The sequence below is a fragment of the Myotis daubentonii genome, chromosome 5 (genome assembly GCF_963259705.1).
Source record: "Myotis daubentonii chromosome 5, mMyoDau2.1, whole genome shotgun sequence".
Lineage (NCBI taxonomy): Eukaryota > Metazoa > Chordata > Mammalia > Chiroptera > Vespertilionidae > Myotis > Myotis daubentonii.
Genome location: NC_081844.1, coordinates 82,454,991 through 82,471,146, shown reverse-complemented (window position 1 = coordinate 82,471,146; position 16,156 = coordinate 82,454,991). Strand labels below are relative to the sequence as shown.

The 16,156-nt window shown below is 44.2% G+C and overlaps 1 protein-coding gene, 1 non-coding gene and 1 pseudogene across 4 annotated transcripts in view; 2 read left to right on the top strand and 1 right to left on the bottom strand.

Moving 5' to 3' along the window:
* Positions 1 to 16,156, top strand: part of NRG2 (neuregulin 2) — a 257,953-nt gene that overhangs the window by 59,948 nt on the left and 181,849 nt on the right. The gene's annotated exons all lie outside the window — the stretch shown is intronic.
* On the bottom strand, positions 3,187 to 3,989 carry LOC132235722 (PRELI domain-containing protein 1, mitochondrial-like; annotated as a pseudogene).
* On the top strand, positions 12,951 to 13,055 carry LOC132236219 (U6 spliceosomal RNA). Its single transcript, XR_009453185.1, has one exon. It is a non-coding gene; the product is annotated as a U6 spliceosomal RNA (small nuclear RNA).

Genomic DNA, 16,156 nt, shown 5'->3' with positions numbered 1-16,156 from the left:
GAGAAGACCAAGACCAGGTTATTAAAGCGAAATCAAGTTGACTGTAGAATACTTTGGAATCAAAACATTGGCTTTATTAATAATAAGATTTCTTAAGCATTTACCATATGCCAGACAGTATCTTAAGTACTTTATGTAAAGTATGTTATATACTCCTCACAAGATGACCCTATGGAATAAGTATTATTATTGTCACCATGTTTCATATGGCATGGAGGACAAGAGGAGTAACCTACCCAAGGCCGTACAGCTAGTACCTAGTAGAGCAAGCATTTAAATCCACACAACCTGACTTCAGAGCCTACCTTCTTAACCGAAATGCTGCTTTTTTTTATTGTGTCCATTTAGTGACAGAGGCCTTGTGACCTCAAGTGTCTGCATTAGGCTTTTGTCTAAATGTAAGCTTCAGTAAACCAGTGTATGCTGGAGGCTTAGGCCTCTTTCAACAGTGCACGTAGACAAGGTGGGAATAGTGGGTCCAAGGATAATATGTTATAAAAATCAGCACAGGATTCCTTTCCTCAAAAAGCCAAACAAAAATTTTACCTCTAGGATTTATTTTTTGCCTAGTACATAATAAAGGTAAAATAAAACCTTTTCTTTAATAAACAAAACACAAAATAATCAACCCCCCTCCTCTAAATCTCTGGTATAGTCAGAAAGATTAATGAGCCCTAGCTGGGTTGGCTCAGTGGATAGAGCCTTGGCCTGCGTACTGAAGGGTCACGGGTTTGATTCTGGTCAAGGGCATATGCCTGGGTTGTGGGCTTGATCCCCAGTAGGGGTTGTGCAGGAGGCAGCTGATCAATGATTCTCTCTCATCATTGATGTTTCTATCTCTCTCTCCCTCTGTCTTCCTCTCTGAAATCAATAAAAATATATTTTAAAAAAGAAAGATTAATGAAAGCTAAGTGTTACAGTCTTACTGTGAATTAGCTAGTTTTGTTCAACTTTCCCTGCTTTCCCTCTCCCCTCGCCTCATCTCTATCACGTTTATAGCTCCACAGAGAGCCCATAGTTGATATCCCTATTTAATTGTTTCATGTACGGATATCTTATCTTCCTGTGTTAATTATACTCCCCTTGCCTGCCCTCATCTATCCCCACCCCCCAGACTCACTCTCCACCCTTTCTGCTCTGAATCCTTGAGCACTCACCTCCGTGGGTTACATCACTGTGCTCCCTCACCCTCTAACTTCCAATAGGTTCAGCAGAACCTTGACAGGTGGAGAAGGAAGAGCAGGAAGAAAGAGAGATTGATGTTTTTCTTCTTTGTCCTTCCCCCCGATTTTGGTGCCATGCTCTTGCAATAGCTGCCTGACAGCCCCATGATGCCGTGGCTCCAGCACTCACTGGGATCTGTAACGCTTTCTTCGCCTTGCCCTTCTTTGTCTAGGGACCAAAGTTTTGACAAACTCTTGTTAGTCCCCGGGTGTCTCTACATACTTGTTTCCTTGAACTCTGCTCACATCCTTGTAAATAGTCCCTTTAGTAAATTATTTTCAGGAAATTGTTTCCATTAGGCTCCTGCCTTGATATATTTTCCTTCTAGCAGTCTTTTACATTTCTTAAAGGCATGGAAGTGGCCGATACTTCCAAATAGATATAAAATTAAATAGGCCTCAGGTAGATTGTCCCACAGATTGGATGGGGAGATTTTATTGCTCTGTTTCCAACACTGTTCAGGGGAAAGAGACTCTGAATGTGGCAGACACTTGTCCCTATTATGTATATCAGAGATAGTTCATTGGGCTTTTTTTGCCTCTTGAATGAAATGACCTCAAGGTTATTCATTCCCTTTGCCCTAGGACTCTGATCACAAGCAATCCTGTGATTACTAAATTGGTTTTCTAGTTAACTTGATCCAAAGAAAGGGATACCTTGGAGGTGGACACCAACATTCCTGAAAAAGTATAGACTTATATTCATCAAATTGGCATTTTTAAAGAAAGAAAAGAAAAAGAATAGTTTCTCATATCATACTATCCCCCCCCCCCTTTTTTTTTCTTTCTGGATTGCATTTCTACTATGTACCTTTTTTGGCACTGTTTGCAAATATTTCAGTTTTATTAACATTCACATAGTTACTGGACAATTATTTACATAAAGTAGTATATATATAGCTATCTATATATCTATTTCTTATATGGCTTCAGTCTTGTGTTAAGATGAAAGTTCCTGCCCTAACTGGTTTGGCTCAGTGGATAGAGTGTCGGCCTGCGGACTGAAGGGTCCCAGGTTCGATTCTGGTCAAGGGCATGTACCTTGGTTGTAGGCACATCCCCAGTGGGGGGTGTGCAGGAGGCAGCTGACTGATGTTTCTCTCTCATCGATGTTTCTGACTTTCTATCCCTCTCCCCTCCTCTCTGTAAAAAATCAGTAAAATATACTTTAAAAAAAGATGAAAGTTCCTGTTATGCTATAAATTAATCTGTATCTCTATTCTGATATTGTATTCATTCTCTGTCTTTCTTCCTGTTATAATAGAAGAATCATTTTTCAATTCCCCTCTCTAAACTCCTTTTGCCCATTCTCCATTTTTTTTAAAAAAATATGTTTTTATTGATTTTAGAGAGAGAGGGAAAGAGAGAAACATTTATGTGAGAGAGAAGCATTGATCAGTTGCCTCCCTTACACACCCAACTGGGGATTGAATCCAAAACCTTCAAACCGGTGACCTTTTGGTGACCAAATGAGTCACACCAGCCAGGGCCTCTCTTGTCTTTTGAAGGGCTTCCCTCTTCATTTATCTCTTTTCTCCCACAATACTTCCTTCCTTCTCATTGAACATTCCCATTAGCATACAAGCAAGCTCTAGCATCTCCGGTTTGGGTAAAAACCCTCCCTTGACCACGTCCACCTCCAACTAGTAGTTCTTTTGTCTTTTCTTCAGCATAGCAAAACTTTTTTTTTTAATTCAACAAATATTTATTGCGTGTCTATGCTAGATATTGTTCCAGATACTTGGAACACAGCAGAGAACAAAACGAAGGTCCCTGCCCTCATGGAGCTTACAGTCTAGTGTTTATGACCACTTTGCCTGAATGCTCTCCGTGACCCTGGGCAAATCTCTTCTCAGCTATGCAATGCAGGAAGAAGCAGGCCTGGCCCAGACATGGATAACAGGTCTGATGCACTGTAGATGCCAAATAGATACCACCTCCAACCCACTACCCAGAGAGTAGATCAGGCTGGAAGTTGACTTTTAATAATAAAATACAGGGGAGGGAGGACAGAGGGAGTGCAGCAGGTGGTGTGGTGTGCTGCCACACAGGGTCTGCGCTGGCTGCACACACTGTTGCTGCTGCTGCTGCTTCCTGGTGGCTGCCTTGCTGGCTAGGTCCTTGGCCTTCTCTGCAGCTGCCAGTGCTGTCTCCTTTGCCTCCTCCTTGGCTTCCTTGGCTGTCTCAACAAGGGTTTTGGAAGGGGCCTCACCTTGCAGCTTGGCCAAGATGTATTCAAAACCCTTCATTGACTTGGCTACATTGCTTTTGAACTGGGTGAGACCAAATTCCTGGACAGCTCTGGAGACGCCTAATAAGCTCGAGGAGACCCAAGCTCCCCCGTGGATTTCGGTCCAGCCACTGTTATCAGAGTTCACACAGTGAACACATTGTTCCTCCACCACCATCAGCCGGGCGCGGTTGATGTTCCAAGTGAAGGTGGTCATGGTCTGGTTCTGTGGGTCCACAATAGAATCCTCTAGAATGTACACTGAGTGAGCAGCATTGGCAGGAAAGAGTCACTGGGCCCAGCAGGGCATCCTGTTGGTCTTGGTCAGGAGTCTCGGGGACAGGAGCTTCTGGTCAGGGTTTACCTCCCGGTGCACTATGTCTTCCGTCACGACATGTGTGCTGTAGGGATTCGGGTACTGCTGCCAGAAGGCAGCGAACACTTGGTCCCAGGAACTCCGGAGCAGGCTGTGGCCCAGGAAATACTTCACCATTGTCCTGGCCGGGCGGGGTCAGCACCCGAGCAGCATCAGGGGTGCAGAGCCTGGAGGCCAGGCCAGCGGCCAGGCACCAGCTCAGTCACTGCCCCACTGCACCCCAACAGCAGCCACCGCCATGGAGTTGGGCCACCCACCACTTCCGGCACAGCACAGCAAAACCTTTTTGAGAAGTTGTTTGTACTGGCTGTTGCCACTTCCTTACCTTACAATGGCTCCATTCTGGCCTCCTTCCAGGAAGCTGCTATTCTACTGAAACAACTTTAGTCAAGATCATCAGTGACCTACATGTTGCTGAATTTTATTGCTTTCTCATCTTACTCAGCCTCTTTTAAACATTGAACACAGTTGACCAGCTTCTCTCTCTCTCTCTCTCTCTCTCTCCCTCCCTCCCTCCCTCCCTCCCCCCCCCTCTCTCTCTCTCCCTCTTTTTGCTGGCAGCTGGTCCTCACCCTGGAGGGGCACAACTCCTATTAAGGATTTTGTTATTGTCAAGATTACAAAGACAGAGGACAACCAGGCACATTGAAGTTATGAGTAGTTAGTGGTATCACATCTCATCTGCAATAGCAAGGGCTGTCTTCTCAGGAAAGGAATTTTAAAGACATTGTCCAGCCAAGGCCCACACCTGGCCCTCCTCTTAATCTCAGCCAGATTGCAAGGCAGGTATGAAACAGGTATGCTTATAGTTCAAAAACCAAGATACAGAATTTTGGTAGTGCTGATTCTTGAAGTAGTTTTTCTTTTTTTCTCTAGGAGCCAACTGATGGATGTTTCTCTCTCTCCCATCAATGTTTCTCTCTCTCTTTCTCCCTTCCTCTTCACCAGTCTCTTTTTAAAATGCTTTCTTTTCTTGGCTTCCACAATACCATTTTCTCAGTCTCCTTTCCTGACTCCTCCTCCTTTATTCAATCTGTAAATGTTGGGTTGATCCAAGGTTAAGTTCTAGACTTGCACCGTACATGAGTTGCTGTTGAGTACTTGAAATGTGCTTAGTCTGAAATGAGATATGCCGTAAGCATAAAATAAACTCTGAGTTTCAAAGACTTAGTTTCAAAAAAAGGATATAAGCCCTGGTTAGTGTAGTTCAATTGGTTGGGCATTGTCCTATGCACCAAAAGGTTGTTGGTTCAATTCCTGGACAGGTCACATGTCCAGGTTGCAGGCTCAATTCCTGGTAGAAGGCGTGTAGGAGGCAGCCAATCGATGTTTCATTGTCACATCGATGTTTCTCTCTCTTTCTCCCTCTCCCTTTCTCTCTCTTTCAAAATCAATAAAATATATTTTAAAAAGAATAGAAAAATATCTCATTAAAATTTTCATATGATTATATTTTGAAATAATATTTGGATATATTGTATTATTAAAATTCATTCCATCTGTTTCTTTTACCCTTTTAAAAATATATTTTTATTGATTTCAGAGAGGAAAGGAAAGGGAGAGAGAGATAAAAACATCAATGATGAGAGAGAATCATTGATCAGCTGCCTCCTGCATGCCCCACACTGGGGATTGAACCTATAACCTGGGCATGTACCCTGGCCAGGAATCGAATTGTGACCTCTTGGTTCATAGGTCAATGCTCAACCACTGAGCCATGCCAGCTAGGCCTCTTTTTACCTTTTTGATGTGGCTAATAGAAAATTCAAAATTACATATATGGCTCACATATATTTCTATTGGACAGTGCTGTTCTAGATCCTCTTTCTTATCAACTTTCTCTTTTCATCATCTTATCTAGTTTCATAGTTTTAAATATCATCTATATGTTGACTCCCAAATTTAGACCTCTAACTCTGACCTCTCCTTTGAAGTCTAGATTTACATCTCCAGCTGGTACTTAAATTTCCATTTACAGGTATCTTAGTATTAGCATGTCAAAAATGGAATTTCCTATACCCCTAGCCTCATTATGTTACTAAGTTTTCCATTTCAGTGAATAGTTTCATCATCTGTCCAGTTGCTCAAATGAAAAATTGAGTCATCGTTGATCACTCTACTTCCTTTACCCACTTGATCCAATCTTGGTTGGTTAGTTCCATCTTCAAATTATACCTTGAATTCTACCTATTCTTCTTCCTCTCCAGTGCCACTACCTCAGTCTAAGTCACTGTCACCTCCGGCCCAGACTACTATAACAGCTTCCTAACTGCTCTCTTTGCTTCCACTTTTGTACTAGGAGAGGGTGGGGGTGGGGGGAGGAGATGGGAGAGAAACACATCAATAGATTGGTTGCCTCCTGAACCCACCACTTTAGGGGCCAGGGATGGAACCTTCAACTAAGGTATGTGCCCTTGACAAGGAATTGAACCTTCAGTGCCAGGGTGGACACTCGATAACCACTGAGAACACCGGCCAAGGCTGATCTCTTTAAAATATAAACCAGACCTTAATCATTCTTCTACTTAAATCCTCCAGTGACTTCCCATTGTATTTGGAATACAATCCAAACTTGCCATAGCTTGCAAGGCTCAGCATAAATCTGATCTTTACTTATCTCCCTAATCCCATTCCATGCCAATCTTTCCCCTGGTTATAACAATCTCCAACCTCACTGTCCTTTTTTCCATACTTTGATGTCTAGTTTGATATTGCCTCAGGCCCTCTCTTGGAATTCTTTTCTCTGCCTCAAATGTTCTGCTCCCAGATTTGTGTGGCTAACTCCTCTTCATCCTTCAGACCTCAGCTCAAATATTGCCTCCTTAGAGAGACCATCATTGTCAGTGTCATTCTGTCCTAGTCACTTTCAATCTAATCATACACATGCTTTCTTCCTTTCTCTTACTGAAATGTTGTATGTATTCATTTCCTTTTTTTGTGTCTGTCTGCCTTTAAGAGTGTAAGCTCTTCAAGAGGGAGGCCTCATGTGTCTTATTTGCTCTTGCATTCTCAGCATCTGGTATAAAAAGCTTGGTCCAGAGTAGGCACTAAAAATAGTTTCAGAGTGATAAACCGCAAAATAAATATAAATCAAATGGATTCTTTAAAAGAAAGAATGAATAAGACTACTTTTGGAATAAATAACTTCATTTTGGAATGTCTTAGAAACTAAGGCACTGAGGACCTAGTATTTGCAGAGCTCTCATGTTTTCTGCTCTCATAATCGGGAGAGCTGAGAGGACAGTGAGACACTGAGTCTGAGAGGCAAATGGGAGAGATGATATTAATGGGGGGGGGGAAGTATTGAGGGTGAGTGAGAGGTCCAGGTCAGGCACTAGCTCAGCTAGTAATAGCTCCCAACTCTAATTTTGCCTAGATTTTAGCTCTAGCAGGAACCATGACTTTTATTTCTTTAGCATCTGTGTCAGTATGCATAGTAGGTTTTCAAGAAATTCTCGAATTTGTTGAATGAATAAATAAATTTATGAATTGTAAAAACAAATGCAGGAAAAGGAAAGTCTTAAAATTTTTTTGACCGTGACTGATAGTGTAAGTGTCTAGGAAGCAAATGAAAAAAAAACGCACATAAACTAGAAATTATGAGATAGAAACAAGATTGAATTGGATACACAAAGAGAGAGAAGGGAGAGGAGACTGTGAGAAGAGAGAGGAGAGAGAGGAGGGTTTAGGAATAAGAGAATAATTTCTTCTTCTCGTCCTGCTTCACGCCCCCAGAGTTGAATCAACCTCAAAGTTCCTGTTGACCTCAGGAGAGGATTCCAAATACACAAATCAGGAAAACAGAGGGAGGAAAGTCTTTAAATGTTAGACACCAAAAATCCAGCTTGAGGACATCTTATTTTTTTCTCAATCCAAATCAGATATGCTATGACATGTAAAAGGAAACTGATGATGGCGTGAAGCATGAGTGTGTTATCTGATTGTGATACTCAGGACAGATCTGTCTATGTAGAGATTGTACTTCTGCTGCTGTCTATTTTCGGGAGCTTCTGGATTTGTATCTAAAAGTGATATCTGGAAAAGAGATAACAATTTGTGCTCACATAGCACTTTTCATCCAAAGGTCTCAAAGCCCTTTACAAAGAAATAAATATTATTATCCCAGATGGAACAACTCAGACAGAGGGGCTGCTGCCCTTTTCAGGCAGTGGAAGTGGAAGCTCTTGGACTCCTGACATAGCTGTAGGCCATAAATTATTGCATCAGGTCCTCTCTTAATTGGGAGCTGGGACTACCAGTGGTGTGACTTTTTTTTTTTTTTTTTAAATCTAAAGTAGGACATCAGGTTCTACCCTTAAGAATTTCAGCATGTGTTCAAAACCTTTGAAAATGGGTAGTTTTAAAACTGCTGAATTTGGGGTAAAGTATGGCTACTGAAACTAAGAAAATTGGTTATTCTAGTCAGACTAATAATAGCTAAGATGTGCCAAGCATTATTCTAAGTGGGCTATATATGTTATTTTATTTAAGACTCACAACAATTTTGATAAAGTAGGAACTATGATCGCTTTACTCATTTTATTCAGTTGAGCAAACCAAGACAGAAAGTGAAGTAATTAGGCCAAATATCACTTATGCAAGTGGCAGAACTGGAATTCAGAGGTAGGCAGTTTGAGTCCACTGCCCACACTCAGCCAGTTACTCTGTGTCAGGTACTGAATCCTCACAAAACCCCTAAGAGCTAGGGCTATTACCCAGTTGTATTGGAGAAGGAAACTAAGGCTCACAAAGGTGAAGTGGCTTGCCCCGGCCCACATTCCAGTAGGGGTAGAGCCAGGATTTTAAAATGCAGACAAAAGCGCACTAGTGCTGTGTGACCCTGAGCAAATAAAATAATCTCTATGGTCTCTATGTCTTCCTCTGTGAAAGGAGGGCATTGGGCCACAGTGATGCTAAAGTCCTTCCCAGTGCTAATATTCTCAGATTCTCAATATCTGTTTTCTACCTAGTGCCTTGCTTGAAAAATCCTTGGAGGAAAAGAAATTAACCACACAGAACCTGAGAGTGACTCTGGAAGCCAAATTTAGAAAACAGACCTCAAAAGGAGAAAAAATAAGTTTGCAAAATGTCTTTCTTCAGAAAATGAGACTGTCCTGCAAAGTGTTTGGCTTGATTTGTGAGACTCTTTGACCACAGAAAGGCCTTACACATCTCCCTAATGAGTCAGTTCTCCTGGATGTAGTCAGTCATGTAACCGGGTTCACTGGCCATTTCTGGCCACCGAATTGGCTGAAGCTGGAGGAAGTCCATCTTGTGTGGGAGGGATCTGGGAGAAGAAGCCAAGCTTTTTATGTGGGTGTTCTATCTTGAATTCAGAATGTCTATACCATTCTGTCTACTTCTGTTTTTGTTCTCAGTGATTATTACATAGTGACATAGCCCACTGCTACCATGAACCACTTTTTTTCACAAACTTGTGGGGAACCATAGTGGGTAGTGAACAGGTCTGGCTTCCATTTCTCTGTGTGGTTCTTTTCAAAAGTGTGAGCTTGATCCAAAGAAAACAAAATCATTATCTTGAAGAGATTTCTATACTCCCATGTTTATCACAATGTTATTCACAATAGTCAAGGTATGGAAAGAACTTAAGTGTCCATCAATAGATGAATGGGTAATAATGGATGTGATTATATATATATATATCCAGATGGAGAAAGACAAATACTGCATGGTATCATTATATGTGGAACCTAAAAGAAAAAAGTCATAGAAACAGAGACTAGATTGATTGGTGGTTACCAGGATTTGAGTAGTGGGAGAAGGGGGAGAGGTTGGTAAAAGGATACAAATTTTCAGTTATAAAATGAATGAGTTCTTAAGATCTAAAGTATAACATAGTGACTATAGTTGATAATGATCCTATATAATAAAAGCCTAATATGCTAAGTGTCCGGTCATCCAGTTGTCCGTTCAACCAATCAAAGCATAATATGCTAATGTATGCTAAGGCTGTTCAACTGCTCGCTATGACTTATGCTGACCATCAGGGGGCAGATGCTCCAACCAGTAGGTTACCTTGCTGCTGGGATCAGGCTGATCGGGACTGAGTGAGACAGGCCAGACACGCCCTGGAGCCCTCCCGCAGTCCCTCCCCAGCTGGCCAACTTCCTGCGTCCCTCCCCAGTGCACAAAATTCATGCACTCAGTAGGAGTCCCTCGGCCTGGCCTGTGCCCTCTTGCAATCCGGGACGCCTCAGGGGATGTCAGAGAGCCGGTTTCGGCCTGATGGTGGAATGACTGGTTGCTGTGATGCGCACTGACCACCAGGGGGCAGATGCTCAATGCAGGAGCTGCCCCCTGGTGGTCAGTGCACTCCCATAGGGGGAGCACTGCTCAGCCAGAAGTCGGGCTCACAGTTGGCTAGCACAGTGGCAGTGGCAGGAGCCTCTCCCACCTCCACGGCAGCGCTAAGAATGTCCAACCTCCCCCAAGGGGTCCCAGATTGGAGAGGGTGCAGGCTGGGCTGAGGGGACCCTCCCTCCCCCATGCATGAATTTCATGCATAGGGCTTCTAGTCTAATCTAATAAAAGAGAAACATGCAAATTGACCGTACCATCCGCTACACCCGCAAACCACGCCCACCAGCCAATCAGGAGCAAATATGCAAATTAACCCAACTAAGATGGCAGTGGCTATGGAGCTGGAGCATTGCCCCCGCAATTATAGAAGTTAAATAAATCCCAGATACCTGCTTCCAGCCCTTGGCTGTGGCCAGCCTGAAAACAGCCATCTGCCCCTCACCCAGGCTGGCCAAACCCCCATGGGGTGAGGGTCCCCACTGGGGGGCTTGACCAGCATGCAAACAGCCATCAGCCCCTCACCCAGGCTGGCCAGGCACCCCAGTGGGAACCCCCACCCTGAAGGGGGTGTGGCCAGCCTGAAAACGGCCCTCAGCCCCTCACCCAGGCTTGCCACACCCCCATGGGGTGAGGCTTCCCCGCTGGGGGGCTGATAGTCCTAGAGACAACTGCTTTTCCCACAGATTTTTTTGCACCAGGCCTCTAGTCCTATCTAATAAAAGAGAAACATGGTAATTAGCATACGACCGCTACCCTTCCCATTGGCTAATCAGGGTGATATGCAAATTAACTGCCAGCCAAGATGGCGGCTGGCAGCCAGGCAGCTGACGCGAACAGGGAGGCTTGCTTGCTTCAGTGAAGGAGGAAGCCAAGCTTCCCCGCCTGCCTTGCTGGCCTCTCAGCTGCACTCTAAGCAACATTGTAACAAATATAGAAGCTAAACAAAACCCCGGGCTTCAGCCAGCAGGACCGCAACATTGTTTCAAATACAGAAGGTAAACAAAGGCCAGAAACCTGCTTTCAGCAGCGGAGGTCTCATAGCTGGAGCCGAGCCTCAGAGCTAAAGCTAGCCCAGAATAAAAAAAAAAAAGGAAAAAAGGAGCGGTTGGGAGCTTCAGTTACCCGCCAGCCTGAAAACAGCCCTCAGCCCCTCACCCAGGCTGGCCAGGCACCCCAGTGGGGACCCGGGGACCCCCACCCTGAAGGGGGTGTGACCAGATGCAAACAGCCATCATCCCCTCACCCAGGCTGGCCAGGCACCCAAGTGGGACCCCCACCCTGATCCAGGACACCCTTCAGGGCAAACCAGCCGGCCCCCACCTGTGCACCAGGCTTCTATCCTATATAGTAAAAGGGTAATATGCCTCCCAGCACCAGGATCAGCGGAGCAGCGAGGCCTCCCAGCACCAGCACCGGGATCAGCGTGACAGGGGGCAGCGCCCAAACCCCCTGATCACCCTGCGGCTCTGTGTGTGACAGGGGCAGGGCCACAACCTCCCTATCAGCCCTGCTCTGTTCGTGACAGAGGGGAGCTCCTCAACCCCCTGATCAGCCCTGCTCTGTGCGTGACAGGGGTGAGCTCCCCAACCCCCTGATCGCCCTGTGGCTCTGTGTGTGACAGGGTGCGGCGCCCCAACCCCCTGATCGGCCCTGCTCTGTGTGTGACAGGGGGGAGCTCCCCAACCCCCGATCACCCTGCGGCTCTGTGTGTGAAAGGGTGCGGCGCCCCAAAGCCCCCCATCGGCCCTGCCCTGAGTGTGACAGTGGTGGCGCCCCAACCCCCTGATCTGCCCTGCTCTGTGTGTGACAGGGGGCGGTGCCCCAACTCCCCTATGGGCCCTGCTCTGTGAGTGACAGGGGGGAGCTCCTCAACCCCCGATCGGCCCTGCTCTGTGCGTGACAGGGGGGAGCTCCCCAACCCCCTGATGGGCCCTGCTCTGTGTGTGACAGGGTACGGAGCCCCAACCCCCCTGATGGGCCCTGCTCTGTGCGTGATAGGGGGCAGCGCCCCAACCCCCTATCGGCCCTGCTCTGTGCGTGACAGGGGGTGGCGCCGCAACCTCCCTATCGACCCTGCCTTGAGTATGACAGGGGGCGGTGCCCCAACCCCCCAATCGGCCCTACCCTGAGCCCGACCAGGGGCTGCACCTAGGGATTGGGCCTGCCCTCTGCCACCCAGGAGCGGGCCTAAGCCAGCAGGTCGTTATCTCCCGAGGGGCCCCAGACTGCGAGAGGGCACAGGTCAGGCTGAGAAACCCCCTCTCCCCCCCAAGTGCACAAATTTTTGTGCACCGGGCCTCTAGTATATATATAAAAGCCTAAGTGGCCAGCCAATTGGTAGCTATGATGCACACTGACCACTAGGGGGCAGGTGCTCAATGCACAGGCATGGAAACATGGAACAGATTGATGAATCTCAGAGGGAAGTAGGGAGAGGGGAGGGCAGGAAGAGATTAACCAAAGATCTTATATGCATACTAGAGGTCTCGCAGCCTGGCCTGCACCCTGTCGCAATCTGGGACCCCTCAGGAGATGTTGGAGAGCTGGTTTTGGCCCAATCCCTGCAGGCCATGCCGAGTGACCCCACCAGTGCACGAATCCTTGTGCACTGGGACTCTAGTATTATATAATTGAAATTTGCTAAGAGAGTAGAACTTAAGTGTTCACACACACACACACACACACACACACACACAAAGGTAAATATATGAGGCGATGGGTATGTTAATTAACCCAATTGTAGGAATCCTTTCATAATGTATGTCAAATTATCACCTTGTACACCTTAAATATATTGCATGTTCACTTCTGCAGCACATATACTAAAATTGGAACAATATAGAGAAAATTAGCATGGCCCCTGCACGAGGATGACAGGCAAATTTGTGAAGTGTTCCATATTTTGTGCAATGTCCCAGAGGGCATCCTTGCACTCTTTGATTAGCTCAGAAGAAAGATGAGTCAAAGCACAACGTGTGGCACTCAGTAGCAAAATCATGACTTTTCACCATAAAAATATTTATGTAAGCTGCAATCTGTGAAATGAAAACAAAGCTGAGTTGTACCTAGGTTATTTGTGCTAATGTGTTAACTTGCATTTCTTTCATAAACCTTAGACATTCTGAAATAGACTTATTTAAAAATAAATTACAATTTTGTCAATCAAACCTCAATAAGGCTAGCCTAATGAAAATGAATAAATAATAGAGAGGTAAACCTCAAAAGTGTGAGCTTGAGTTTGTGATAAATCAGTTTAGTGTTCTTTGGAAAGGCATTTAAATTCTCTCAGTGTCTCAATTTTCTTCACCTTTTTGTAAAATGGTGCTTATATCACTTGCTCTCTAGTGCTGCAAATTTCAAATAGTCTGATGTTGGTGGAAGTAGTTTGGAGAGATTAGAGACCTCTCAGATGACAATGCAAGAGAGGCTGAGAGATGCCTCTCATTCAAAGACTTGCTGGTGCACAAAGTAAGCATTTCAACAATGGGCAAGCCTAAATGGGAACCCCCATTCTGTCATTTGGGCAAGTTATTAAACTTCCAGAAGTCTCTTCAATTTGTAAAATGCAATGTCATTGAGTAATGGAAATATAGACACAATAGGCCACTAATATATGGTAGCTATTACTATTTTTATTATCAATTATTGAATTTATGATAAAGAGTTAGCAGGTTTAGAATATCAAGCTTTATTTTCTAAGACATGCATATTAATCCACTTTATCCTCAGGAAAAAGTCAATATACAATTAGGCTGTCCTAGGAAACCAAATACCCTGCTTGTTTATACTAAATGCCTGAGGCTAATTCTGGAAGCTTGTCCTCGTACGCATCACACCTTGAGGAAAACTGGACAGGCACCTTTCTTCCCTTTAGAAGTCTCTGCCTAAGTCCCCACCTTCTGTAGGGATAGTGGTTTTGGGATTTCAAAAGTAACTTTTGCATGCTCAAGAAGGTAATAATTCCCAACCTTTTAACCATTAGAATCTTATTTTTTTTACATATATTTTTTATTGATTTCAGAGAGGAAGATAGAGGGAGAGAGAGATAGAAACATCAATGATGAGAGGGAATCATTGATCAGCTGTCTCCTGCACACCCCCTATTGGGGATCAAGCCTGCAACCTGGGCATGTGCACTAAACCAGAATCAAACCTGGGACCCTTCAGTTCACAGGCTGACACTTCATCCACTGAGCCAAACCTGCTAGGCCAGAATCTTTTTTTTTTTTTTTAAATATATTTTATTGATTTTTTACAGAGAGGAATGGAGAGGGATAGAGAGTTAGAAACATTGATGAGAGAGAAACATCAATCAGCCGCCCCCTGCACACCCCGTACTGGGGATGTGCCCGCAACCAAGGTACATGCCCTTGACCGGAATCGAACCTGGGACCCTTCAGTCCGCAGGCTGATGCTCTGTCCACTGAGCCAAACCGGTTAAGGCCAGAATCTTTTTTTAAGGTAAGAAAAATTTTAAGGAATCCCTTGAAAATAGTTTTACTTTTTAAAGTCGATTCCCCCCCCCCCCTTTCTTTTAAGTAGCTTATGATTGAGAAAATACATGATAAAAATTAAGCAACACAAAATAATTAAGCAACAGTAAAAGTTTAGAGGACCCCCTCTTCAAAATGTTTTTGAATAGGTAGTATATGAACTTGATATAAATTCACAAGTTACAAAAGGGAGTACCATGAAAAGTATCCCTCTTGTACCCCATTCCTCAGTCACACAGTACCCTTTCCAGAGCCAACTATTGTTTTAATTACTACTGTCTTTTCAAAGGTAATTTATGCTCTGCAAATATTTATATATTTATATATGTTTAAAAAAGACAAAAATGGTAGCGTATCTTGACACTCTTCCTCACCTTGATTCAGTCATCTTCATCCTAGACAGTCTTGTTATACTTTAAAATAGAAAAAAAGAGAGAGAATGATTTTTGTTTTGTTTTGTTTTGTTTGTTTTTGGTAAATCATCACCTGAAGATATTTTTCCCATTGCCTATTTTAGAGAGAGTGGGAGGGAGGGAGAGAGAGAGAGAGAGAGAGAGAGAGAGAGAGAGAGAAGAGGAGAGGAGAGAGACACATCGATTGGTATGGGACCTTGATTGGAAATCAACCCCTCAGTGGGCAGGCTGATGCTCAAAACCTACCAGGGCAAAAATATGTGTTTTTTAAAAATCCTCCCCCCAAGGATATTTTTCTATTGTTTTTAAAGAGAGTAGAAGGGAGGAGGGGGGAGAGAGAGAGAGAGAGAGAGAAACATCAATGTGAGACACATTGATCTGTTGCCTCCTGCACATGCCCAGACTGGAGCTGGGTATTGAACCTGCAACCCAGGTATGTGCCCTTGACCGGGTATCAATCCTGTGACCTTTTGGTGTGAGGGCTAATGCTCTAACCACTTAACTACTTTGGCCAAGGCAAGAATATATATGTATTTTTATTCCTCCCAGTGGTATCTACTAATGAAAAGTTGCATTGCATTTTCATTACAAATAATTTTTTAAATTGATTTTAGAGAGAGGGGTGGAGAGAGATAGAGAGAGAGGGAGAGAGAGAGAAGTTTTGTTTCCACTTATTTATGTATTCATATTCATTGGTTGATTCTTGTAGGGGCCCTAATAGGGGATTGAACCCACAACTGTGACATATTGGGCTGACGCTCTAACCAACTGAGCTACCCAGACAGGGCTGCAGTACATTTTTACACATACAGATAGTCTTAGTGTGCAATAACTACACACCATGTAGATTCTCAGCTCTTAGATTGAAAATCACTGGTATAAGTAAAATATCAATAATATTCAACCTTAATTTTGGTCCTTACTCTGCACCAGGCATTGTTCTAAACCAGGGGTGGGCAAACTTTTTGACTCGAGGGCCACAATGGGTTCTTAAACTGGACCGGAGGGCCGGAACAAAAGCATGGATGGAGTGTTTGTGTGAACTAATATAAATTCAAAGTAAACATCATTACATAAAGGGTACGGTCTTCTTTTTTTTT